Raw genomic sequence first — 26,467 nt, 5'->3', positions numbered from 1 at the left:
TGATGGTTGGGTGATTCCTTCACTTTGAGACGATAAGTGCCAGTACGGACTTGTGCTCCCACGTACCGTCGAGTATATTTTCGGAGACCACAATAGGCTTAATCCTTTATCCATAGGAAGCCATGTCTGCCGCCCTATCGATTGCAATGCACTGAACACAGCATTCGGGAAGATTGACTGCCGTACCGTAAAAAGTATTCTGCAGTTTTGTGATTGGTTTGGTAATCCCTCTACCTAGATTTCCAGAGCAATCCCTTTCGTTCCTTTTCAGACTCTTTAATGGAAAAGGTCCATCTGAACACTTGTCACTTCAGGCTCATTAAAAATCGAAGGTGACTAGAGTCATCTTTTGTTTTTTCTCGACTCTTAAAAATTGAAAAAACAAGTTGTGCAAAGCGTCTAAAATTCATCTAATTTGGAAACATACTTCCCCTTTATTTTTAGTTGATCAAGTAATCCGCAATCGTGGAAGAAAGTCAATTGAAACCCCGTCGTTCGTAGAGACTTACGAGTCAACCGTCTTTGTCTCTGGAATCGAAGCTAGTACGGACAAAGCGAACTCGTTTAACCGGTTCCAAATCTCCTGTTAAAGTTAGAACAAGTGTTCCAACAACATCAGAGACTTTGGTTACTCCAAACATTTCTGGTATCCCTGCCTTTACAGAAGAAGTTCAGTAGCCACAGAAGGACTGTAGTACTGATCCTAGTCTGAGGGTAAACACTTGTATCATTGAACCAGTTCCATCTACAACCGGTTTGGAGAGTGTTGCTCCTCAAACATCTATCGTTGCCGAGTCCATACCTTCTTCGGCACCAAAAATATTCTACGGACCTAATGGTATACCCCTTCCACCTGGTCTGATTGCTATAGAAGGGATTGTGGAGATCCTCCATCTAGTACTCCATCGCAATTTGGAGTCGGGATCACTCTATATCCTTCTTCATCAGAAGTTAGTCTACCGCCAGCAGAAGTTCCTGTAGAATCGATACGTAATCTTTTGGATAGACTAGAAATGTCTGAACAACCGTCAACATCTAGGACTGTGTCGTCTGACACAATGACGGCAGAACTCCCTGCTATCACTCCAACAATGTTCGTCAGTATACCATCTATCCCAACTAGCTCTCAATCGCTAGAAGGAGCCCACTCAGGGGCTATTTCGATGGTATGGTCTGTTCCTGTTTGTTCATCTGGAATAATATCCGGAAACTCTTATGTTGAGTCTCAACAAATTGATCCATTTGGAGGTAAATTTGGGCAGTCCAGCCCTCAAGGGCAAACCATTCCCTTGAGTACTGGATTACCACTGTATGGAGGGCAGTATGCCCTTTCATTATCCCCTCCGGGAGGACAGCCATATGGGAGTTCACAACAAAATTCGGGTTATGCTGGAATTACTTCAAGCGGTTGGGTACGAATACTACTTCAGCCAAGAGTTGTATATTCGATGCAACAATGCTTACCTATGTCAAGTATACCAACTACGCCAGCTATTGTGACAGTATGGGGGATTTACGCAGTGCATTATATTAGATATCATTTTTGGGATTCAACTGCGTTAAGTAAGTCATTCAAACGTATGACCATTTCCATGAGAGGTAGTCGTAACTGACTAATTTCTCATGATTTTTGAATAGTTCACTTAGCACTCATTGCATCGGGTGATTCTCACAGGGGTGAAGAAGTGGGATTGAAACTAGTGAAATTTGGAGAAAGAATCATTGATGATTGATGCTATGTGATTCGTTCTCCACATTTCACTAGTTTCAATCCCACTTCTTCACCCCTGTGAGAATCACCCGATGCAATGAGTGCTAAGTGAACTATTCAAAAATCATGAGAAATTAGTCAGTTATGACTACCTCTCATGGAAATGGTCATACGTTTGAATGACTCACTTAACGCAGTTGAATCCCAAAAATGGTATCTAATATTGTGACAGTGTCGCAAGTTCAAGCCCTGCCTGTTGTATGCCAACCTCAGGCTTCTCAGGTTGTAATGCAAGAGCCCCTTGACCCTGCGACTCAACCACAATCGCCAACTGGTGGAATGACACAAGTTCAAACAGGTACAATTACCCCTCATCTTGGTCAAACAGTTAGTATCGTGGAACAACACATGGCTTCACAACCATGGCTAGTACAATACCAACAACCACAATTCCAACAAGTATACCAAGGTTCTGAGCAACAAATCTTTGCAAATAGTGGGCAGCCGTATATCCAAAACGGTCAAAATCAACCATTTTACAATGGTCATGCCCACCAACCTTACCAAAGTTACCAGCATCAAATGCATTATGCTGGTATGCAAGGACAAACTACTCAGGCAATCCTATCTTATCCTGGGTATGCTTCACCTAACTTAAATCAACAGTTACCCTTCATGGCAACTTTAGAGTTACCTAATTTAAATCGGTTAACAAACGATCCAATCGCTTATGCCCCTTGGTGGCCAGCGATTCCGCATAAACGTCCATCAAATATTCCTAAATTTAATGGAAATCCGAGTGAAGATCCGTCGAATCATGTGATGACCTTTCATCTGTGGTGTTCATCAAACACCCTAAATGATGATTCTATTATGCTTCACCTTTTTCAGAGGACGTTAACTGGTCTCGCAGCAAAATGGTACATCAAATTGCCTAGAGCTTCATTCGACAACTTCAGTACCCTAGCCACAACCTTTTTAACCCATTTTCAGTTACCGATAAGGTACGAAATGGGAACGGAACTTCTTACAAACTTCAAAGAAATGGCGGCCACTCACATATCTGATCATATACATGAGTGGCGACGTCTTCGTAGAATGGTGAAAACGTATGTTCCCGATCAACTCTTAGCTGAATGGTTTATCAAGTCATTACTACCTTCCATCACAGAACATGTGGCAAAAGGGGGAGTCATCACAGAAGAGCAAGTTATCGCTCGTGCGCAATATTTGGACTTGATTTATACTTAGTCTGACACGCTCTATGATAAAATACCTGACGCCCCTAGATCGGAATTCTCAGTTCCTCCTCCTCCTAAATCAAATAATTACTCTCATGCCGGCGATGGCGTGATTGGCGCAACAGACACGAAATCGACAAAGGCTACATCCAAAAAGGCCCGTAAGATTTCAGGTCAAAATGAAAAAGATGAACTTCTTGCCTCAGAAGTAAATGCCGTATTGACAGATAAAGTCAAAGAAACCAAGCAACCAAGTGGCAAGAAGAAAGGCAAAGGGAAGAAGAAGAAACAACAGGAATCATCTCCTGAAAAATCTTCTACAAACCCTCCTGGAAATAGGAAACTAAAATATCCATGCATGATATGTGATGAGGATCATCGGACACCAGATTGTCCACATAGAGCTGAGCTTAAAAAATTCTTCAAGAATACAAAGACCTCAGCAGTATTAAATGATCTGTTTCCGAATCCAGGAACAAATCTGGTTGATAGTGGAAATGATTCCCCGTCTCAAGTGCTAATGTTGTCGGTTTCAAAATAGCAAAATGATGCTTTTATATCGACAAGGAACAAAGATTATGGGAATCCACAGCTGGCGAACAACAAAGATAAAGATCAACCTAGTAGTTCGACAACAACTTCAACAGAAGTTGCGCCACCCACCATTCCTGAACTGACAATAAAACCGCCAAACGGAGTAGTACACAAGTCGACATTTAATCCTCGTGCTAGAGTAGCACAGCATTATAATATAGTGGAAGATTTGGCCCAATCGCCATCCGCTATGTCGACTCTTGAAGTACTACAAAATTTCCCATCCCAAAAGCAGGGTTTATTATCAGCCATTGGTGGGATAGACCCTAAGGATTCCAATCTTGTATCCTTTGATCATAAAGGATACAATCCTCAATTACCAGCTCAACTAGCTTTCCTCGTTCAAGTGAAAGCCCTCAAAAAAACTGTTCATCGAACAATTATTGTTGAGGGGGCATCTACATGTATTATGTCGATGAGTTGCTGGAAAACTTTAGGATCTCCAACCTTTTCATGATCTTCGACGACATTAAAAGCATTTGATGGATGAACATATACCCCATATGGTATTCTAAGTAACTTGAAGGTTGAAATAGGAGGGAAAACAGTAGAAATAGATGTTGAAGTAATCGACGAAAATCTCGATTACAACATCCTACTAGGAAGACCATGGATATATGCTATGGTTGCTGTTGTGTCGACCTATTTTAGGAAGATTGCATTTCCCTTTCAAGGAGGGATTACAATCGTCGATCAACAAAACTTCCTCCCCAATGGTTCTCAAGTTACGGGAAGCATTCCTATGATCCATGGAAGCCCCCATTCTCTTCAAAATATCGAAGTAGGCCTACTAAAAGACCCTGTATTAATGTGAACATTTTCCCTTCCACCTCCAATCAATTTGGCAGAAGTAGTGTTAGTAGGAACCTGCAACATGATATCTTCTAAAAAGATCTTAGAAAACGATATCGACATGGATCATGCGATGGTTTTGCCTCCAAACCCAACAGAAATATTGTAGCAATCAATGTTCCTACCCTGGGAAGCAAACCCAAATCAACGCTCATCGAGCGTTTGGATAGATAGGTCTAAGGAATATGGCACCCCTTCAGATCCTTGGTCGAGAGTGCATGACACCAACGAAGGAATTGTTCAATCAATGGTAATTGAAGGGGCACCATGGGATGATTACCACCATCGTTCCCTTCTTCCGGATTGTGAAGAAAATACTCCTGATGACCTTTATCATCCTTCAGTTTTTGATTTTCTATCAAATATTGTAAACACGGTGGATTCCGAGAGAAACTTGTCCAACATTGAAGAGACTATCGCCATAAATATCTCGACCAAAACAGATGTTGTAGAGAATATTTATGTTGGCAAATGTTGTTCTCCTTCAGAACTGGAAATATATAATGCTCTTTTTTGTGAATTTAGAGATGTCTTTGCTTGGTCATATAATGAAATGCCAGGCATTGACTCGAGTATCGTTGCACACGAAATCAAGATGTATCCAGATGTCAAACCATTACGACAACGGCTACGGCAGGTGCACCCCAAGAAAGCCACTGCCATTAAGGCAGAAGTTGAAAAACTTGTACATGCTGGTTTCATTTACCTGGTTCCTCTAACCGATTGGGTATCAAATATTGTTCCTGTTATGAAAAAACATGGAACAATTAGAGTGTGCGTCGATTATAGGGATGTAAATCAAGCTTGTCCAGAAGACAACTACCCTACACCCTTCATCGACCAGATAATCGATGAATGTGCTGGATGTAAAATCTTTTCATTTATGGATGGATTCTCCGGGTATAATCAAATAAATATCCGCCCACAGGACCAGTCAAAGACTGCATTTATTTGTCTGTGGGGCACATTCGCATATCGAAAATTACCCTTTGGTTTAAAGAACGCAGGAGCAACATTTCAGAGGGCAATGAATTATGCCTTCCATGACATCAAAAACATCGTTCAACCATACCTTGACGACCTTCCGGCTCATTCGCGAAAGCGGACTGATCATCCGCAACATTTAAGAGCGATATTTCTACGTTGTCGACACTACAAAATACGACTCAATCCACACAAATGTGTATTTTGTGTCAGTTCTGGTCATTTACTTGGCTTTGTAGTCTCGAAGGACAGAATTCGTCTCGACCCATGTAAGGTTCAGGCAATCATAAATTTTCCTCCACCTTCAAATTTGCTTCAGATTCAGAAACTCCAAGGGAAAGCAAACTTTCTGAGGAGGTTCATTCCAAATTACGCCAAACTTGCTAAAGGTTATACATGTCTTTTCAAAAAGGAAGTACCCTTTATCTGGGATCAGGTTGCGCAAGCTTCCTTTGATGCTTTAAAAGAATCCCCAATGAAAGCATCATTAATGTACACTCCTGATTATCAAAAAGACTTTAACCTGTATCTGGCTGCAGCGAATACGACCATTGCAATGGTTTTAGTTCAAGAAGAAAACGGAATCGAACATCCTATATATTATTTAAGTAAGAACTTAAATGATACAGAAAGAAAATATTCTTATGTTGAAAAGCTAGCGCTCACAGCTGTTCAAGCGATACAGAGATTTCGACACTATGTCCTCTTTCGAAAAACTACCATTCTGTCAGATTGCAACCCCGTGACTTATATATTGTCACGAAAGTTTCTGGGGGGCAAATATTCAAAATGGATAGCAATCCTACAAGATTTTGATCTGGAATTTGTAAAATCCAAGTCAAAGAAAGCTCTGGTTTTTGCAGAATTATTATGCGATCTCCAATTGTCGTCCAACGATGAAACATCCAAAGAAACGATCGTGGATGAAAATTTGTTTCTGATATCTTCAAGCAATCAGTGGTATGGGGATATAATCATTTATCTCCAAACCCAAAAATATAGGCCAAATACCTCTCGCTCCGAACAAAAACGTATTCAATACCAAGCAAAAGACTACATGATCGTCGGTGATACACTTTACCGTCGCGGTATCGATACAGTTCTGAGAAGGTGCCTCACCCATGAGGAGGCCAAAAAAGTCATGAATGATTTCCATTCAGGCGCGTGTGGGGGGCATCAATCCGGTTATGCTACAACGCAAAAAATCTTACGAGCAGGATACTTCTGGCCAACAATGTTCAAAGATTGCATAACCGCAGTCAGAAGTTGCCATTCTTGTCAAATTTTCGATAGCAAAACCAGAAGACGACCCACACCTATGTAGCCAATAGTTGTTGTCGGGCCACTCGCCAAATGGGGAATCGATTTCATGACATGTAACCCCACCTCGACTGGGGGGCATGGGTACATCATAGTCGCAGTTGACTATTTTACCAAATGGGCCAAAGCGATGCCTACATTAGATAATACTGGTGAAACAGCTGCCCTCTTCTTTTTCAATCATGTAGTCACCAGATTCGGTGTCCCACAAGCTATAGTCACAGATCATGGATGGCATTTTCGCAATCACATGATGGTCGAATTAGTTGCCAAACTAGGGTTGTCTCACGACAGCTCTACTCCATATTACCCGCAAGCCAACGGACAAGTTGAAGCAATCAACAAGCTCCTGAAGCACATGCTGCAAAGGATGATTGGAGTTCACAAAAGAAGGTGGCACCTAATCCTGTACTCAGCCTTGTGGGCTTACCAAACATCGGTAAGGAATGCAAGTGGGTTTACACCTTTCCAACTGGTATATGGTCTGGAAGCAGTCTTACCAATCCAGTGTGAAATCTCGTCCCTTAAACTCGCAATTGAGCTTCTCCCTGGAACTTCAGAAGAATAATCTTGTTTCTTGGAACTAATCCAATTGGATGAAACGTGTCGTGATGCTACTTTGGCTAACGAAGCCCATAAGAAATGAGTCAAAGCGTAGTTCGACAAAAATGTCAAACCCCGTGTCTTCTCAGAAGGTGACTTGGTCTTGCTTTATGACCAAGAGTCCGATAAATTGGGAGTAGGCAAATTCAAGTCTTTGTCGATGGGCCCCTATATTGTTAAGCGAGTGTTAGCAAAAGGAGCCTACGAGTTAACAGATTATGACGGAATTCCACTGGCACAACCTCGTAACGGGTTGTACCTCAAGCGCTACTATGAGTGATTCAGTATGATAACCTGTATGCTTTTGTTATGTTTTTGTTTTCGCTAAAGTTCTTATTTTGGTCAAGTAATCTAGTTTTTACATTTATTGCAGATGTCAAACCTATTGGAGTCATTTGTTGGATATGCCGACGGAGCGAGTCGTAGTTCGTGGAACCTATCTTTCGCGGCCTGGGCCATTTTTGATCCAAGCGACGAGTTAGTAAGTTTCAGAGGGGTATGCATTGGTCAATCAACGAATAACATCGCTGAATATAGCATGTTGATATAAATTCTCTCTGATGCCATCACACATGGTATATGCCAACTGATTGTCAGGCTAGACTCACAACTCATCATACTACAACTCACTGGTATCTACTCTGTTCGAAATCCAACTATTTATCGCATGTTCCTAAGGGTTAAGATTTTGGAAAGGCAATTTGATTTTATTCAATATCAGCATATTTCCAGAAACTTAAACACATTAACTGACTCATTGGAAAATTATGTGTTAGATAGACATTTGCAACATTTATAAAAAGAAACATACCATCAATATTGCATTTGGATCATGTAACTTAACCGAAATAAAACTTTGAAAATCAAAAATATATATATAATTGTTTATGGTTTACACATAATGTTCTGTAACCAAGACAAAATTGGTCAAATGACCCAAAACTCAAAACACTAGGGGGCACCCTAGTCTAATGATGCTCGTGATAGAAAGTCACAGACTGTGCGATCATGCGTAGGAGCCGAGTCCATCGTCTTGGCACACCAGTAGTATGCTGCTGCAACCTCAAGGGCAGCTCATCAGTCCTCACATCTGGAATACCACGAGGTAGTCCCTCAACCTGTTCCTGTAATGCTGTGAGAGTCTCGGCCACATCGAGGTCGCGAAGGATAACCCTTCCAACAGCCTCTCCTACTGGGGCAGCAGCTAGCACTCTCAGGCGTACTAGTGGTCGAACGGGACCAACATCTACATGAACACATGAGTTTCGTTAAGTCTTGACAGAATAAAGCACAAGGACATTATAAAAGAAAAACGATAAACAGGAATATGGTAAAAGAATTTACCAATGGCGCCCCACTGTTCGCCATCCGGCAGTACTAAATCTGGATCACCCTAGAAATCCATGCCAGCATATGGATATTTGGAGTAAACCATCTCCTGACGATCAAACCACCCGAAGAAGGTATCAGAAAAGGAAATCTAAGACTGACCAGCATGCCTAGACATATGGTTGACGCATCTCTGCATACGTGGTTCAGTCGGTGAAGGTAAATCGAGTGAAATATACTGCGGCTGCATCAGTGGTATCTTTTCCAAGGCAAAGGCGGTCAAAATAGAACCATACCCAAAGTTCTTCAACCTCCCACTCTTTACCTTGGTCAACTGTTCTTTCATCACAAGAAGTACTGCATCGCACCAGTTGAACACCTTCGGTTGGAGGCATTCCAAGGCATACTGCATATAAGATCGGTTGGCTACATGAAGAGCCGCACCACCAGCCATCCTACCAAAAGTAAACAGAATAGTCCTGAGGGACCTGTTAGTGACATCACGGATGATGATCTTGTCGTCTTGACTCGGCTGAGATCCCTCTCTGCAATACCAGTGAACATAATCTCTCACAGATTCACCTCCTCGAGCCAAACCTGATAAAGAGATGGGGGCACCCCGCCTCGACAAGCCAGTCAAGAAATAGATGTCCACTACAGTCAAGGGGATAGATTTTCCCCTAATCTGGAACACCTGGTTGGTAGGATCCCAAGCATCACGCAAATACTACAGTAAGTTGATCTGTTGTCTCATGCTAGAAATGCGGAAAAACTTCAGCAAGCCACAGTTCCGCAGTGCGTTTACTGTAACCAGATCATGTAAAGCAAGCATGTCCTCTTCTTCATGCTCATGTTCTCACCATGTAATAGTCATCTTGCTCCAAAGATCTCTGAAAACAAATAAGAGAAGAGTTAGATCCTGATTTTGGTAAGAAACAGGTAAAATTTCCATCAAAAACTGTGCATAAAATTCCTTCTTTGCGCCCATCGCACCTACAATAGTGCTCTGGGTGCGTTGCATGTCAGATGGCCAGTAGACAGGCCAACACCCAACGCACCTTTCGATACACAGAGGGTGCGCTGAACGCAGAGCGAGTTTTTCAAACCCCAGAGGCTTAGGAAAACCAGGAATCAAGCTCAGAATGCAAAATGGAAAGCATGAAATGAAAGAGTTCAAGTTTAGCTCCTACCTGGTCCAGACGGCACCGAGAATCGTCCACAGAATCTCCCGAAATCAACTGATGAAAATCAAGGGGGAAAATCACCTCCAAAGCTCCAAAAAACCAAAGTTCAAATGAAATGGTAAAATGAGAGGTAAAAGCACTTTTACATTAATTTTTACGTAATTCGAGTAAAGTATTAGTGTTCTAACTAATTTTTCAAACATGTATTGTTCATTTCTAACTAGTTTGATGAAGCAATTGAAAATGCAGTACAATCTTTGAAAGAACAAAGCTATTTACGGTAAAATCAAGAAATGACCGTTACATCGAGTAGTTTTAGCGCAGACTTCATGCTCGTTAAAAAATAAACATAAGCAATGAGCACATGTTCCTCCAGAGTTTAAGCTCATTAAAAAATGAACCAATTTCTGGTAAATAACCATTGTGAATGTAATACTTCAGCCTTTAAAAGCCTTGGTCATGTTTGCACCGTCACCTCCACTTTTATATTGGCCGATCATTCACCTTCGTTTGATTGTTTACCCCTTTTTGAGGAACAGCTGCGAAGAGTGATCTCACTAGCCAGCCTTGTAACATTGTCGTGATTGTAAAATTCCAAACCTTACCTGGAATCAGTTGCTACCCAATTTTATCACTCGTTCCTCAAAAGACAAGTCTCCTTTAAGCTCTTTTCAAATGACTCGTAAAATATGAAAAGATTGCCGAGCCATTGGCCTCTCCAGCTCGTTAAAGGGACCGGAAGTGCTATCCCTCCTCTAAATTTTAATCTTTTTGGACTTGAGGGATTATTACACAAAAAGATCGAGCACTTATCTTGTTCGGCTCGTTAAAAGGATCGAAAATTCATCCCTTCTGTATTGTTTTATAATTTTTCGGACTTAAGGGATTAGATGAAGAAAAAGGAATTTTGGAGTTTCCTTTACGTTCCTTTTCAGACTATCTAAAATTGAAAAGGACAGAGTTATCTTTGTCGTTAAACTCATTAAAATTTAATAGCGACAAACTTGTCTATAGACGAGAACAAGTTTCACTATCGCTAGGCTCATTAAAACATAGTGATGGGTTTGCCCGAAGGGAAAATTATAGAAGAAGCATATGTTATCCTCCTCAAGCTTGACAAAAATAAAGAGGTACTGGTCATCAATGACTGGGGAAAAATTGGGAAGAAAACTTGAAGAAACTTTGTTGGTATTAAGTCGTTCTTGAACATGACACTTTCACTCCACATCCAAGTCGGGTTGGGTTGTTTCATTCACCGGTCACATCACCATGGTCCCATCACACCATCCACATTTTGGGTTAATGCTACCAATCCATCATGTCAGTGTCACCGATATGTTCAAGAGAAGTCATTCAGAGAATTCACCTGTGTCTCACACACTACAATACATTTATACTCCATTCTTTCATGACCGCCACCCTGAACCTTATATCACCAGATCGTTTTCACCTCCATTAAAATCATTTTCTCCGTTCCGTGTCATTGATGTGGGATTCATTAAGGCCCTCTTGTGACAGATCACTTCTTGTCGACATCAACTCATTATCTAAGAATTCGATCTAGGAACACCCCATTCAGTACTTTGAAGCTTGCATGCCTCAATGGCAAGTTTCTCACTTCCGGCAACAGGTTTACATCAATGGCCTTCAACCGAAAGATTTCGCGTGGTGTTCGACACCAAGTCCTTTATTCACACCACGTGAATTGTACTGCAGTACCTTGAGGGTCATTATCATTATCGGTGATTCCTCTCGCGCTTGTTAACAACTTACATCATTGGCTAGTAATCAGGCGATGTCTTTCCATGTTCGACTCCAGAACATCTCTCACATGGATAGACTTGTACTTCAAGTGAAGATCAAACGAGATTGAAGACCCCGGATCTAGTTTCATCCATCCGGGGTGCGATATATATTCATGGAAATAAAGACATTAAATGTACATCATCGCTGCACAGATAATCATCCAATCAAAGGGATGATGGCTCTGCCAGAATCATCAGTCTACACTCAGACGATTGTCTGTCCTATGTACATGAAAATGAATTTATAAAGTTGAGCATGGGAATGCCCACCTCAGCTAGATCCTGAAAATATTATGAAGATAATGTATTTTATTGTATCTTATTACAGGTATCCTCCCAGCTTGAAAGAACTTCGGATCCTCATAATAAAGCATTTCACCCGACATCAAAAGATTAATGACCTCATGCTTTAGGGGGCAACTGTTATAGACATTTTTGGGCACTGCAACCCCAAGCATAAAATGTCCATAAATCAAGGGCTCCTAAGTCCCAAAAAGTGTTGTTCTAACCCCTAAAAGAGCAAGGTCAATTGATTATAGCTTCTCCCAGAAGTTCTCCATGAAAAACTACTCAGAATTAGTCAAAACAGGATCATTTCAGCTGCTCCATAGGCTAAGTACATTGCATCTCACCTAAACACACTGTGTGGGTGCATTGCATTTCAAAAATCCCTTCTATGGGGTGCGATGGGCAAGAAATGACAAATGGCAGTGTCATTCCGCGAGGTGGAGAGGCAATGGAAGCTTCCAAAAACTTCTCCTGTGACACTTGCCTATCTGAATTCAATCAAGGATGAGTAAGAGATCATTAATCTCCAAGTGGAAGCAAGAACTATCAGAGGGAAGACACTAATAAAATCACAAGCTGACTCATCTCCCTTACAGATATCTATATATGGATCCCTCATCCCACAGATCCAGAGGCTGGAATTTTGCATATTGTAAGGAATTGTTGTTGGTTTCTTGAGATAAACATCAGATTGTTGGGTGATCTAAGCTTTGTATGAGGTGAAGAGGGGCTTCCTTGCTGAGAGGATGATGTTCGGTCAGAACAACTGGTTGTAACTCCCCTTGGCTCTTTCTTGTTTATCAATAAAAGCTATTCAAGTTTTCCTCCATACTCTTGTGTCATTTATATTTGTTGCATTTGTATGGTCAATTTACATCTGATCCTAGATTTTTTATGATTATAGATCCATGTTCTTGTATAGTGCTATGCTACTGTGATCTTACAGGTACTCTGTGAAGCTGGGCGTGCAAAGGAACAAGTAGCGAAAGGATATCAAGGAAGAGAGGAATTGAACCAGGAGATTAGCGCAAGACAGAGGTTGGTCTTCTTTGTTCTTCTCTATCTATACTTCATAAAGGAAAAACGAAAGTAGCTTTACTTTGTTTGTTTCTAAGGCAGCTATCACACCTTAGTGGGATAAGCAGTTCTGAGTAGACACTTTTCCCTGTAATAGAGTGAGAGAGACTTGTGTTGGGAGATCCATCTTTAAAGAGTGAGTGCTTGAGGAACATGATGGCTGGACCCTTCTAAGAAGGCTTGTGACGTCAAGACTTTGGTTGTAAGTTTACTCTTATTTCATAATTAATGCAATCAAATATGTTTTCCTATGTCTTGTATGTAATGTACTTGATAGCTCATGACTTCTTGACTTTGTGAGTAAATAGATCATTGTTGTTCTGGTTACGTGCTTTGTCATATTTCCTTTGCATTGTTTCAGGTTGATTACCCATTAGGAGAAGGAAGCAGAAGCTGGAGCAGTGCAATGGAACTCCATCGACCATCGGTTGAGGTAGGCCTCCAACTATGACTGTTTAAGGAAAGCTATTGTTGATTTGTCCTTATTTGTAACTAGACCCACTCTAGGGCTAGAGGGGTTACCTCTATCCGCAGAGGGAACACTTTCCTACATCACAGTAAGGAAAAACCATTAACCTAGAAGTAGAAGTTGTCGATGATAATCTAAATTACAATCTTCTACTTGGTCGTAGCTGGAACCATGTGATTTTTTGTGTGGTTTCCACTTTATTCTGGGTGCTCCATTTTCCTCATCAATGTAAAATAGTCATTGTTGATTAGCTCACCTTTTTCTCTTCTAAATCTTAAAATGGTAATTTCCCATATGTTGGGAATACTGATATCCCTTATGAGAGTGTTGGGGTGGGTCTTTTCAAAGAATCTTCCCTTATGGGAAATGTTTCCCTTCCACCTCTGAACATTGCTTCAATTAACATTATCTCATCTTCTCAAGATCCTTAGGTCATTCCCCATCCTAATCAGATTAACATTTTTGGCAATGTTACGCTGCTTAGCCCTATAGAGAAAGCATATCAAGCTATCATTTCAGCTTCTACAAAGACTTATAAAATTCATAATCATTTCCATCGAAGTCTAGATGCATATTCGCAATCTGCATGGCTCAGTTCTTAGGATTCTTCAAATCCTTTGAATGAGACATTTTAAACTGATGAGACTATTGGAGAAGTTATGTTTCTTAAGGAAACTCCATGGAATTATGTCCATCATCGTTCCTCATTTATCGCAAGCCTTAGTGAGATCTCTTCTTGTATAGAAACCCATGTTTTTGATGTACCAACTCATCCACTCTAAACACCTAATTTGGTTCGTGAAGTGTTGTTTGAAGGAAACATGGGGAACATTTCAGCTACAATGCCTATCGACATCTCCATCAAACTAGGGATTGTCGGAAATATCCATGTTGGGGTTTCTTGTTCTCCGGATGAGATCAATATTTATACCGCCCTCTTCAAATAATTTTGTGTTGTATTCTCTTGGTCACATGAAGAGATGCATGGCATAGGTCTGACTATAGTAGTGCATGACATTCCTACTTATCCATATGTGAAGCCTGTTTGTTAGCGCCTTCGTCCCATGCACCCTAAAAAGGCATCTACCATAATGGGAGAGGTTGAAAAACGTCTTAAAATTGGCTTCATTTATCCTATTCTATTGACAGATTGGGTCTTGAACATTGTTCCTATGACAAAGAAACAAGGAACTATCTGTGTTTGTGTTGACTATCATGATAAAAATTAGGCATGTCCTAAAGATAATTATCCAACTCCATTTATAGCTCAAATCATTGACAAATGTGTCAAGAGAGATCTTTTTTCCTTTATGGATAGTTTTTTTGTATGCAACCAAATTAACATTCTTCCCGTCAATCTACATAAAACGAATTTCATTTTTCCTTACGAAACCTTTTCTTACAAAAAAATCCCTTTTGTGCTAGAAAATTATATATATTACGGAGCAATGGAACACATAAAATATTGTAGAAATATAAACACAGAAAATGCACAAAACAAGAGAGACACAGATATATGTGGTTCACCCAGTTTGGGCTACGTCCACCCCGAACAGCCAGTCCTTCCTTTCTATTATCCAACAAAAAATGAAGAGACACAACCTACAACAAATCCGCTGTAATATCCTCTGTTTTCTTTCACAGTCTCACCTCTCTATTTCTCACTCACAGAATACACATCTATATCTCAGCCTCCAATACAATGCCCTCATACAAAGAGAGGGGTTGCCTTCTAGGGAAAAAAACCCTAAACTAAACATAAGTTCTACTGTCAGATCATCTGCCTAATGAACGGCCCAGATTGACTAGAAATTACTATACTTTTACAAGGCAATTTTACATTTATTTTTAGCTTCGGGGGCACTGCCCCCGAACCCCTGCCGGGGGACCACTGGCCCCCGGACCCCCTAGTCGGGGGGCATCGGCCCCCCCAGAACCCCGTGGGGGGGACAAGTCCCCCCCCCCACCCCTCGTGGAGGGGTGTACAAACTTTCTGGGTTATACATCCGGCTGAAACAAAGACCTCTGAACAATCATGCTCCACACACAACAATCTCCCACTTGGAGAATGATTGTTGAAACTCCATCGCTGCTTCATTTGCTGGAAAATGACTCCTCTTTGGACCTGGCTGTTTATCATCTCCATCATCATCCTTGAAGACCAATTGAAACTAAGCATATTCTAAGTTTCTCCTTGGTTACAACTTTTGTTAGCATATCTGCAGGATTCTAGCTAGTGTGTATCTTTTCCAGCTTCAACTCTCCATCTTCCAACACTGATCGTATGAAATGGTAATTGAGCTGTATGTGTTTAGTCCTGGAATGAAATGCTGAGTTCTTTGCAAGATGAATGGCACTTTGACTATCACTGTATAACGTGCCCATATCATGCTCCTTACCCAATTCACCCATAAACCTTTGTAACCAAATCATTTCTTTACTAGCATCTGTAGTAGCAACATACTCTGCTTCTGTTGTTGAAAGTGCAACAACACTTTGGATTTTTGAAACCCAACTGACAGTTGTTCCTCCAACATTAAACAAATATCCTGTAGTGCTCCTCTTGTTATCTCTGTCACCTGCCATATCTGCATCAACATATCCTTGTAGGGAGATGTTTGAACCACCAAAGCATAATGCTTGATTTGTGGTACCTTTCAAATATTTGAGAATCCATTTCACTGCCATCTAATGTTCCTTTCCTGGATTGTTCATGTACCTGCTTACAACTCCCATTGCATGTGCAATATCAGGCCTTGTGCAGACCATTGCATACATTAAGCTTCCAACTACTGATGCATATGGAACTTTAGACATATAATCCATGTCTTCTTGGGTCTTTGGGCACATTTCCTTGCTAAGTTTGAAATGGCTAGCAAAAGGTGTACTAACTGGTTTTGCATTGTGCATGTTAAATCTTCTCAACACCTTTTGTATGTACTCATTCTGAGACAATGTTAATTTACGATTTTTCCTGTCTCTAGTTATTCGCATACCAAGGATTTGTTTTGCAGCTCCCAAATCCTTCATTGCAAATGAATTTGTTAATTTTCTTTTGAGCACATTTATTTCCTGCATGTTAGATCCTGCAACAAGCATGTCATCTACATACAATAGCAATATAATATAGCTGCCATCATTTTGCTTTTTCAAATAAACACAATGATCAGAGTGACATCTAGTATAACCTTGTTCAGACATAAACTTGTCAAATTTTAGATACCACTGCCTTGGAGCCTGTTTTAAGCCATACAAGCTCTTCTTCAACCTGCACACTAGTTTCTCCTTCCATTTCACCTCATATCCTTGTGGCTTCTGCATATATATCTCTTCCTCCAAATCCCCATCGAGAAAGGTTGTCTTTGCATCTAACTGCTCAAGATGCAAATCTTCAGCTGCTACAAGACTTAAAATAGTTCTAATTGAAGTCATTTTAACAACAGGAGAAAATATTTCATCAAAATCAATACCTTTCTTCTATGCAAACCCCTTCACCACAAATATAGCTTTGTACCTCTGTTTTCCTCCATCTTCTTCCTTCAGCCTGTAAACCCATTTATTCTTCAATGTAGTTTTTCCTACAGGCAACCTGACTAAATCCCAAGTCTGGTTATGCATTAAGGAGTCCATTTCTTCTTCCATGGCTACCTCCCACTTCTTCCTGCTTTCAACCTGCATTGCTTCTTCATAACATTCGGGTTCACCAGAATCAGTCAACAATAAATAATATAATGAAGGAGAGTATCGTTCAGGGGGTCTACTTATCCTGGTAGATCTTCTAACACCACTTTCAGGTGTTTGGGGTGCCTGTTGTTGTTGTGGTGGTTGTTGTTGTTGATTATTATTATTTTCAAGCACCATTACCTTTTCAGTGATTTCATGAAGAACTGCGTATTTCTTGTTTTCTTTTTCCTGTTTCTTTTCCTGCAACTGATTCTTATACAAGACCTTTTCATTGAATATTGCATCTATGCCCCTAATGATTTTGTGATTTTCGTAATCATATAAGCGATAACCAAAATCATTAACACCATATCCAATAAAGGTACATTTCTTTGACTTTGCCTCAAGCTTTGCTCTATTTTCTCTATCAATATGGACAAAGGCCTCACAACCAAAAGGATTTAAAAAGGAGTAGTTTACCTTTTTACCTGTCCATGCTTCCTCCAGAACACCACCATCCAAGGAACTTGAAGGCCCTCTATTTATTAAATAAACAACAATATCTACAGCATCTGCCCAAAATTGTAAAGGCAATCCTGCATGCAATCGCATGCACCTTGCACGCTCCATGTTCTGTTCATCCTTTCTGATACACCATTTTCTTGTGGTGTTCTTGGAACTGTCTTCTCTCTATGAATTCCATGCTCTGAACAGTACCTATCAAACTCTTTGCTGCAATATTCACCTCCATTGTCTGATCTAAGACACTTCAATTTATTTCCTGTCTCAATCTCAATCAAAGCTTTCCATTTCTTGAAAGTATCAAATACATCAGATTTATTCTTAATACAATAAATCCAAGTTTTTCTAGTTGCATCATCAATAAAAGTAACATAATAACGAGAGCCACTGAGAGATGATACCTGAGCAGGTCCCCATACATCTTTATGCACAAGCTCTAATTTTTCATTCTTCTTTTCTTTCCCAACTCTGAGAAATCTGACTCTCTTCTGTTTTCCATAAATGCAATTCTCACAGAAGTCCAAATCAACATTCTTCAAACCCGGCAACAAATTCCTTGAGTGAAGAATCTTCATCTCCTTTTCACTCATGTGTCCAAGCCTATGATGCCATAATGTTGCATCTGCTCCTTTGGAAGTTAAAGAATTAATAGAGTTAGAAATACCATTTGATGAGCCCCAAAAATGGACAATTATTTGGGCTCATTCAACCTCCTAAGTTGACTTAATCCACCATTCTCATTGGTTTATTGCATGTTTTTTATTATTTTTATGTTAATAGAGTGAATTTGGTTAGTCATTATGCCAACAAGTCTAATGGGTGCTTTGTGTAGCCTTTTTGGTCAACTTGGAGACAAAATTGAAGGTCTTAATGAGCACTTGGCAGCCAAATTCGTGGGAGAACAAGCTAGAGGATTTGTAGGAAGGTGTCCCCCTCATTTGTGGACCCTTACCTCGAATTCTCCACCATCAGCTCAGAGTTCAAAGGCCACCAAATCAATGAGCACAAGGGCAGCCAAGCAAGTCAAGTAGGACTGTTGTTAACTACAAGTCTTGGGCAGCCAAGTCCCTAAATTTTAGGAGGACCGTTGGGTCCTCAAATTGTATAAATAAGAAGGCTTAGGGCCTCATTTTGGTTAGCTAGTGGTTAGTAATTTTTGTAGCCAATAGTTAGTCATTTCATAGTCTTTTTGTAGTCATTTTGTAGTTCGATTTTTAGGCCATAGATTAGTTTTGTTGTCAGCTCATTTTCGAGTTCTTCTTGTGGACAGTTTTGATGTAACTTTTCATTTCTTGATCAATAAAGATGAATACAGCTTTGCACCATCTCTAAATCTCTCTTGGGAGGCTGTAGCTCTTGGGGTTGGGCCCATCTCAAGCGCCCAATACCTCCCTTGTTTATCTTTATGTGTTTGTTGCATTCTTAGAGTAAAATATGCTACTTAGATTTAAAACTTGTTGTGTTATTTAGGTTGCTTTTGATGATTAAAAAGGTTCTTCATGTTCAGATTTACTTGATATGTTAATCACAGGGAATATATTCAGAAAAAGGCTACCAAGTACTTTGGATCTCACCTCCCCTTTAGTGGAATCATGAGCTGGGACCAATGTAACCTTGCTGCCCACAAAAACACATTCTTTGCTTCACCATGCAATTAGTAGTATTGGATTTTTAGTGGTCGAACTTGATATCAGTTTTGATTGCATGCTTCAGTTTATGATTGCTTAGTTGTAGAGTCATTTCACGTATTTCATTTCGAATAAACTTCTATCCATTTCCTTTTGTTGTTAGGTCTGATTATATTAAAGTAACTAGGTCATAGGTTTTATATGTGTGTGTTCGTTCAGTTTGGAAAACCACTTGCAGAGTACCTATTACCCTTCCTTACCTGCACATACCCCATTCAACCGACCTTTTCATCCTTCACTCATAACCCTTACCTTGCATTTACCTCATTCGCTTACTTTGCCATGATTCTCATCTTTTTGTGCAACATTACTTCAGTCTTCTTGGAACAAGTCCAGCCATCCACACCTTCTCCTCAACTCCATCCTCCAAGTCCTAGACCTCTTCACACCCCTATTTCACCCCCATACTCATTTCATCATCGTGTTCCCTCCATCCATGCTCCAAAATCCTCTTTTCAGAACATCCTGTAGAAATCTCTGAACATCCTGTAGAAACCCCTGCAGACATCCTGTAGAAGCCTGCAAACTCGGTTGCTGAGCATCTGAACGTGTGGAACTTCTGTGGGATGATGTTAGAGATCCCCTGGAACCTCTCCTAGCCCCCCTGACCTTTCCCAAGCTTTCCTTCCCTTCGCACCACCTCTGCACAACCAAACCCTAATAAGAAACAAAATCATCATCACTCCAACCATTTAAGAAAAAATACAAAAACATGGTATTTTCAATAGAAGTAGTTTAAGTTCATGCATTTCACATCATTAGAAGTAATGGCATCATTTCCAGACACTTGCACTCCCACCATTGCATCATAGAGGTTAAGCTAGTCAGATTAGGGTTTACTAGGGTTTCCATGTTTTGGTTGGCTTTCAGTTCGTTTTTGCAAAGTAGATTAATTTCCTCTGAGATAGCCTTCGTCCATCATTTAGAAAGCTTCTTTTGAGAACATATAAAAGTTGGCTTGAGCCCTAGCGGACTTGTGCCAGCTGACCAAGTGACAGCTGCGACAAGAGCTAGTACTTGTGCATACATCACCGTTGCTTCCAAGTTTGTACGAACTACCGGGTTGATAAAATTAGAGATTGGAAGCTCCAGGAGTTGTAGCATTATTGCTACAATACTAGAGCCCACCATCTTTTTGGCGCTGTTGCCGGGGAAGCGGTATAGTATTGGTGATTGTTGCTATTCTTCTATTTTCTACTACAACTTTCTGCTAAGTAGTTTATTTCATTTCCAGTCTGCAAACGTAGCATAGACATTTCCTGCTTTCATAGATTAGCATTTCCTGCTTTCATAGATTAGCATTTCCTGCTTTCATAGATTAGCATTTCAATTCCGCAATTTCATTTCTGCAAGCGTAGATTAGCATTTCAATTTCGCAAGCATAGCCTAGCATTTCATTCCTGCAATTTCATTTGAGCAAAATAGATTAGTCCTTTCTTGCTTTCATTTCAATTCTGCATTTTCATTTCAGCGAGATAGTTAGTTGCAGTTCAATCTATTTTAGTTTTGCAGGTAGAAGTAGAAAAAAAAAAAAATCAACCAAAAAGATTTCATTTCATGCTTTGTAGGAGTAGAGATAAGTTAGAAAAATGATTGCACAACACCCCCACTGCTTCACACAGCCAACGTTCTTCTTCGATGGCTGTGATGAAAGAACCCCTGGGTGGACATCAAGACATATCTGAAGAACCTCTAGGGGAGAAGAAGAAGAAACATTCCTCTGAAGCAAATGGCTACAAGCAGAAATGTTGGGAGCAGTCCCTTGTCCAAAGATGAATTTGCAAATCAGATCGAAGATTTCAAGAGTGATATGAGGCAGTTTCTTGCCATGCAACTGGATACCTTGCGGATCCAAAAGAAGCAAGAAGAAGCCAAGAGGGCTTTGGCCATTTTTTGTCCTAGGTGCACTAGAAAGCATCCTAGGAACGAATGTCCAATGCACCCTCTAGAAGTGTGTTTCATCTGTGAAGAATACCATCCTACAGATCAGTGCCCTTCCTTGCCCAGAATCAAAGCTACATATCAAAGAGCCAAGGGAGCCACTGAATCACTCTGTTATATGAACCAAAGGAGGCCACATGGACCCGTACCCTACCAGCAAGAACTACAAGGGACACCCGAGACCTATTATGACCCTTACCAAGCCACCTTCATGCCTTCTTGGGGTCCCCTTGCTCATCCTTCCTGGTTCACACCTCCTCCTTATTCCTTCACAGATCCATATTATGCCCAACCAGCTGCTCATTCGTTTAACTCTTATGCTCAGCCACAGCCTCAGTGGAATGCACCTTATCAGGAGTGGAGGCCCCAGTACAACTCTCATCCCGCTCATTTTCTTCCACCACCTGCTCATCCACAACCATCGTCTCCTCCTCCACCAAGGCAACCCCAAATGCCTACCCAACCACAATGCCATCCATCTCCATCTCAATTTCACACCCCCACTCAGCTACCCGTACCTCCATTTCCAAAACCCTGCAATGGAGCAGCTCAACCCAATTGCAAAGTTGAGGAACAACATGTGCAAATGACTCCTTTTGAGCTCAATGATGTTCACCAAAGCTCAGGAAGAGTGTTGCAAAAGAGAGAATTTATTGACAACATTGAAGGACCAAAAGCAAAAGAATATTCCAAAGAGGAGATCAAAGAACCATGGGCTGCACTTAATGAAGAGAAGAGATCAGAATCAGAGATCGAGAGAGTTCCTTCATGGTTACCATCAAATCTTCCATGTATTCAAGAGAAAGATCAACAAAAAGAGGAAGATCAGAAGGTCATGATAGAAAGTGACATGGAGAATGATCTAGATCAGCAAAAGAACCAAGGATATCAAAGCTATATTGAGATATGGTTTCAGAAGGTCACTAAGTTGCAGCAGTACTTTCTTCCTCAACTTCGTTTGATCCCTTCAAAGCCAGATCATTTGGTCTCTGAGATATGGATACTTGTCCAAGCATGCATTTCGAGCCTTCACATCATTTTTTCTCTAATCTCGATGTGCACATGGCTCCATTGGAAGTATTCTTATACTTGAAAATGATTTTGTTTTTCAAGTAGGGTAGGGTAGAAAAAAAAAAAAAAAAAAAAAAAAAATGAAAATAAGAGAAAAATAAAAATCTAAGGTGAAAACCTCCTCGGAGGCACCTTAGATTGGCTCATTGATTGAAAACCTGCATGAGGCGGTCAATGGGTTGAAAAAAAAGAGAAAAGAGAATAAGATCTCTGGGTGAAAACCTCCCTTGGAGGCACCCAGGGCAGGCAATTAGGGTGAAAACCTCCATGAGGCACCCTAGTTGTTTTTCAAAAAAAAAAAAAGAGAAAAAAGAAAAAGAAAAATAAAGCTAATCTCCATTGAATAATTTCATGTTGCAGCAATGACATTGCAGGTTGCAAGAAGGACGTTTCATGACAGGAGGAGCACTCAAATCAAGGTCAAAGTAATTCTTCTTGTGCCTTCTACAAGAAGCTCTGTATTACTACAGGAAACATCCTGTAGAACCTTTGGACGAGCCAAATCCAATTTCAAAAGTGAATCTGATGGTGGGAATCTGTTGATTAGGCCTACAAGCACTTGTGTGTCCATCCCTTTCCTTTCTCCATCACTTTTTCACCTCCTTGTGCTTCTCGTTGTGCTTCTACAGGAACTTCCTATAGAAATTGTGGGAAACTAGGCATGCATTTCAAAAAGTGGTTTGGCAAGCATGGTAGCTTCCTCAAAGGTTCCGAAGTCCTCCTGCAATCTTCCAACTCCTTCTCCATCATCTCCATACCTGCATCACAGCCAAAATTCATTTTGTCATACCATGCAACCAAAATGCAAAGTGCCTTGAAGCAAAAACACATAGAGTAGAATTTGTTTATGCCATAACTTGAAAACCATGCATCCATTTGACAAACTGTTTTATGGGGAATTGTACAAGGTTGATGACAACATGCCTGAGCAGTTTCATGCAATTCCGGTGCATGGTTTTCAAGAAATCAGCCTCCATCACCATCACCCATTTTTGCATTTTCTCCATATCCGTGCATCCATTTTAAAACGTGTTTCATGGGGAGATGCACATGGGTGATAGTAGCCTACCCAAGCAGTTTCAGCCGATTCCGATGCACGGTTTCCGAGAAATCGAGCTCTGAAATCTTCAGCCATTTTCCATTTTTCTCAAAATCCGTGCATCCATTGATCACGATTTTGCTATGGGAGATGCATAAGGATGGTAGGAACATGCTCACCGAGTTTCAGATCAATCCGATCTACCATTTGGGAGAAATGGCAAAAAGAAGTTCTGGTTTTGTGACCATGCAGCAGCAGCAGCTTGAACGGGAAGAGTTGAACATGGAAACGATTGCATGCAGCTCAGATCCAGCCAGAGGACACCTGCACAAGGAAAATCAATAAAAAATCATCAGCCACGCCCTCATGCAACCAAGGAATACAAGCATGCAACAGCAGAACATGAGCATGCGGCAGCAAAAAGCTTCACGAGCAGCCGTTTGACTTCAGGTACGTGACTAAACCTTGTTCTTCTATTACATGAATCTGATCTAAGCATGGCATGAAAGAATGAGATGGGAGGATTCAGCCAAGAAGAGAGCCATATTCAATTGCACTCATCAAGGCAACAATCACGCAGCATGATCAGTCATTCACGTGAAAAAAAACACAGTTAGTGTCAGTTGCTTGAACTCCAGTGCAGCGGATCAAGAAGAGAACATACAGTTCATAAGTAGAACATGCAGTTCACGATAGCTTAACTGTCTACATGGCCAACACATGTCTCTGCCACCTCACTCCAAAAATCACGCAGAAATCTGAGCGCTCAGCTGAAACTCACGAACTGCTGGTCATCTGCCCTTGCCACATCGTCAATGAAGTTTTCACAATCTATTAACTTTTCATCCTCCACCAATCTTTCTCGACCATTTTTCAGAACCCTTCGGCTTATTGGCATTCTACAGGGAGCACTGTTTTGTTCTACAGGAAATGAGAGCCGCCTACAGGAAGGCGTCTACAGGAAAGGCAGAGAACAGCTCTGCGGAAGGAAAACCCGAGATTTTTGTCAAAATCCAAGCTTGAAATGAGAAAAGTAGTTAAAGCTCGTGTCCAAGGTTACCAGGGTTCTTGAAAGTGTTGATTTCAGAGTTTTAAACGCATTATAGATCTGTTAATGATGGAGCAATCTGTTTGAATTTAGAATCTGATCAAAAGAACATATCCAGCCACCCTGTGTGACTGTGAGTTGCAGTCAAAAGCATGCATGGTGTTTGCAGGAACTACAGTTACCAATGGCTGCTGCAAATGCATTGCTGTGAGCACTGGCATGTTTACAGAAATAGGTAAAATTCAGGCACAAATTCAGGAAGCTTCAATGGAATGTCATGATTCCCCTTTGAAAGGAAGTTAGATGAATTCGTTGAAAGACTGACAACAGTGATTGGTGCCATTTGTATTCTTGTCTGGATCATGAACTACAAATATTTTCTTTCATGGGAAGTCATAGATGGGTGGCTAAAACAATATCAGGTTTTCCTTTGAGAAATGTACGTACTACTTTAAGATTGTTGTTGCTCTGGCAGTTGTTACTATACCAGAGGGATTGCCTGCTGTGATTACTACATGTTTGGCTCTTGGCACTCTTAAGATGGCACAAAAGAATGCTATTGTGCGTAAGTTACCGAGCGTGGAGACTATGGGTTGCACCACAGTGATTTGCTCTGATAAGACAAGTACGCTTACAACCAATCAGATGTCTGTCAGTGAGTTTATAGTCATAGGGCACAGTGCTGGTTCACTTAGAGAGTTTACTGTTGAAGGAACAACATATAATCCTGAGGATGGAAAATATTAGATTGGCCTGCACATAATATGGGGGAAGATTTAGAAACTCTGGCAGAAGTTGCTGCAGTTTGCAATGATGCAGGGATATCTTGTCAAGGTCACCAGTTCCATGCTACTGATATTCCCACTGAGGCAGCCTTGAAGGTATTGGTTAAAAAAATGGGAGTTCCAGACCCAATGGCAGGTGATACAAGTGCCATTCTCAACAGTGGCACAGTGCAATTGGGCAATTATGATTGGTGGATACAAAGATCAAAGAGGCTGGCTTTATTGGAGTTTGATTGTGATTGAAAATCCATGGGTGTTATTGTCATGGAACCAATGGGACAAAATCGTCTGCTAGTAAAAGGTGCCATGGAAAATTTGCTTGAAAGGAGTGCTTTTCAACAACTTGCAGATGGATCAGTTGTTGAATTAGATGATGCATCAAGGGAATTACTCTTGAGCAAGTTTCATCAAATGAGTTCAAAGGCTGTGTTGTTTGGGCATTTCTACAGGAAGTTCAGAGAAAGGGCAGCAGAAGAAGAAATTGGTCGATATTTTAGCTAAGGAGGCAGCACCTGTGTTGGCCACCCTAAGCACATCCATCCCCTCCATGAACACTCATTTTTTCATGGTTCGGGCACAATGTAGTCATGGTTCAACCTTCTATAGGAAGCTACAGGACTTTCTACAGGAAGTTCTGTATTTTTACCAGAAACATCCTATAGAAGCCTTTGGGCAGGCCAGAATCAAGTATGGAGAGGGATTTGAAGCTTGAAGTCTGTTGAGGAGGCATGCAACCACTCTTCTCTTCCATTTTCCATGGGTTTTATCTCCTTTCACCACCATTTCAACCATCATATTAAATATACTTACACAATCATACCAAGGCTGAGAATTCTCTAGGAAAAGGAGCAGACAGTGGGAAGAGCAGAAAGGGGGAGAAGATGAAGGCTGACACAGCAAAGCTGAAAGGAGAAGGCACCCTCAGCCAAGCAGGCCGAAACAGTGAAGACTGTTTCTACAGGAAAACAGAGGACTGTTTCTACAGGAAACCAGCAAACAGTTTCTACAGGAAAGTTTGAAAAGAGGGAAGCCAAAGGAGAAATCGACCGAGATGATAGCCAAGGAAGCCACCAGGGCCATCAAAGACGAGGGGAGAGATTTGGTTGCTCAAAGGATGAGCAACACTTTCAGTAGGGGGGTGATGATGAGCCCCAAAAATGGACAATTATTTGTGCTCATTCAACCTCCTAAGTTGACTTAATCCACCATTCTCATTGGTTTATTGCATGTTTTTGATTATTTTTATGTTAATA

At 40.8% G+C, this 26,467-nt stretch overlaps 1 pseudogene; it reads left to right on the top strand.

Annotated features, from left to right (window-relative positions):
• The window catches only part of LOC149168474 (calcium-transporting ATPase, endoplasmic reticulum-type pseudogene), a 50,088-nt pseudogene extending 24,373 nt beyond the window's left edge, over nt 1–25,715 (top strand).
• Nucleotides 25,716–26,467: the final 752 nt, after the last annotated feature.

The sequence above is a fragment of the Pinus tabuliformis genome, chromosome 4_2 (genome assembly GCF_031772625.1).
Source record: "Pinus tabuliformis cultivar Carrire ecotype Pingquan chromosome 4_2, CPIR1, whole genome shotgun sequence".
Taxonomy (NCBI): Eukaryota; Viridiplantae; Streptophyta; class Pinopsida; order Pinales; family Pinaceae; genus Pinus; species Pinus tabuliformis.
The sequence above is the reverse complement of the archived record's forward strand: the minus strand, read 5'-3'. Positions and strand labels throughout refer to the sequence as shown.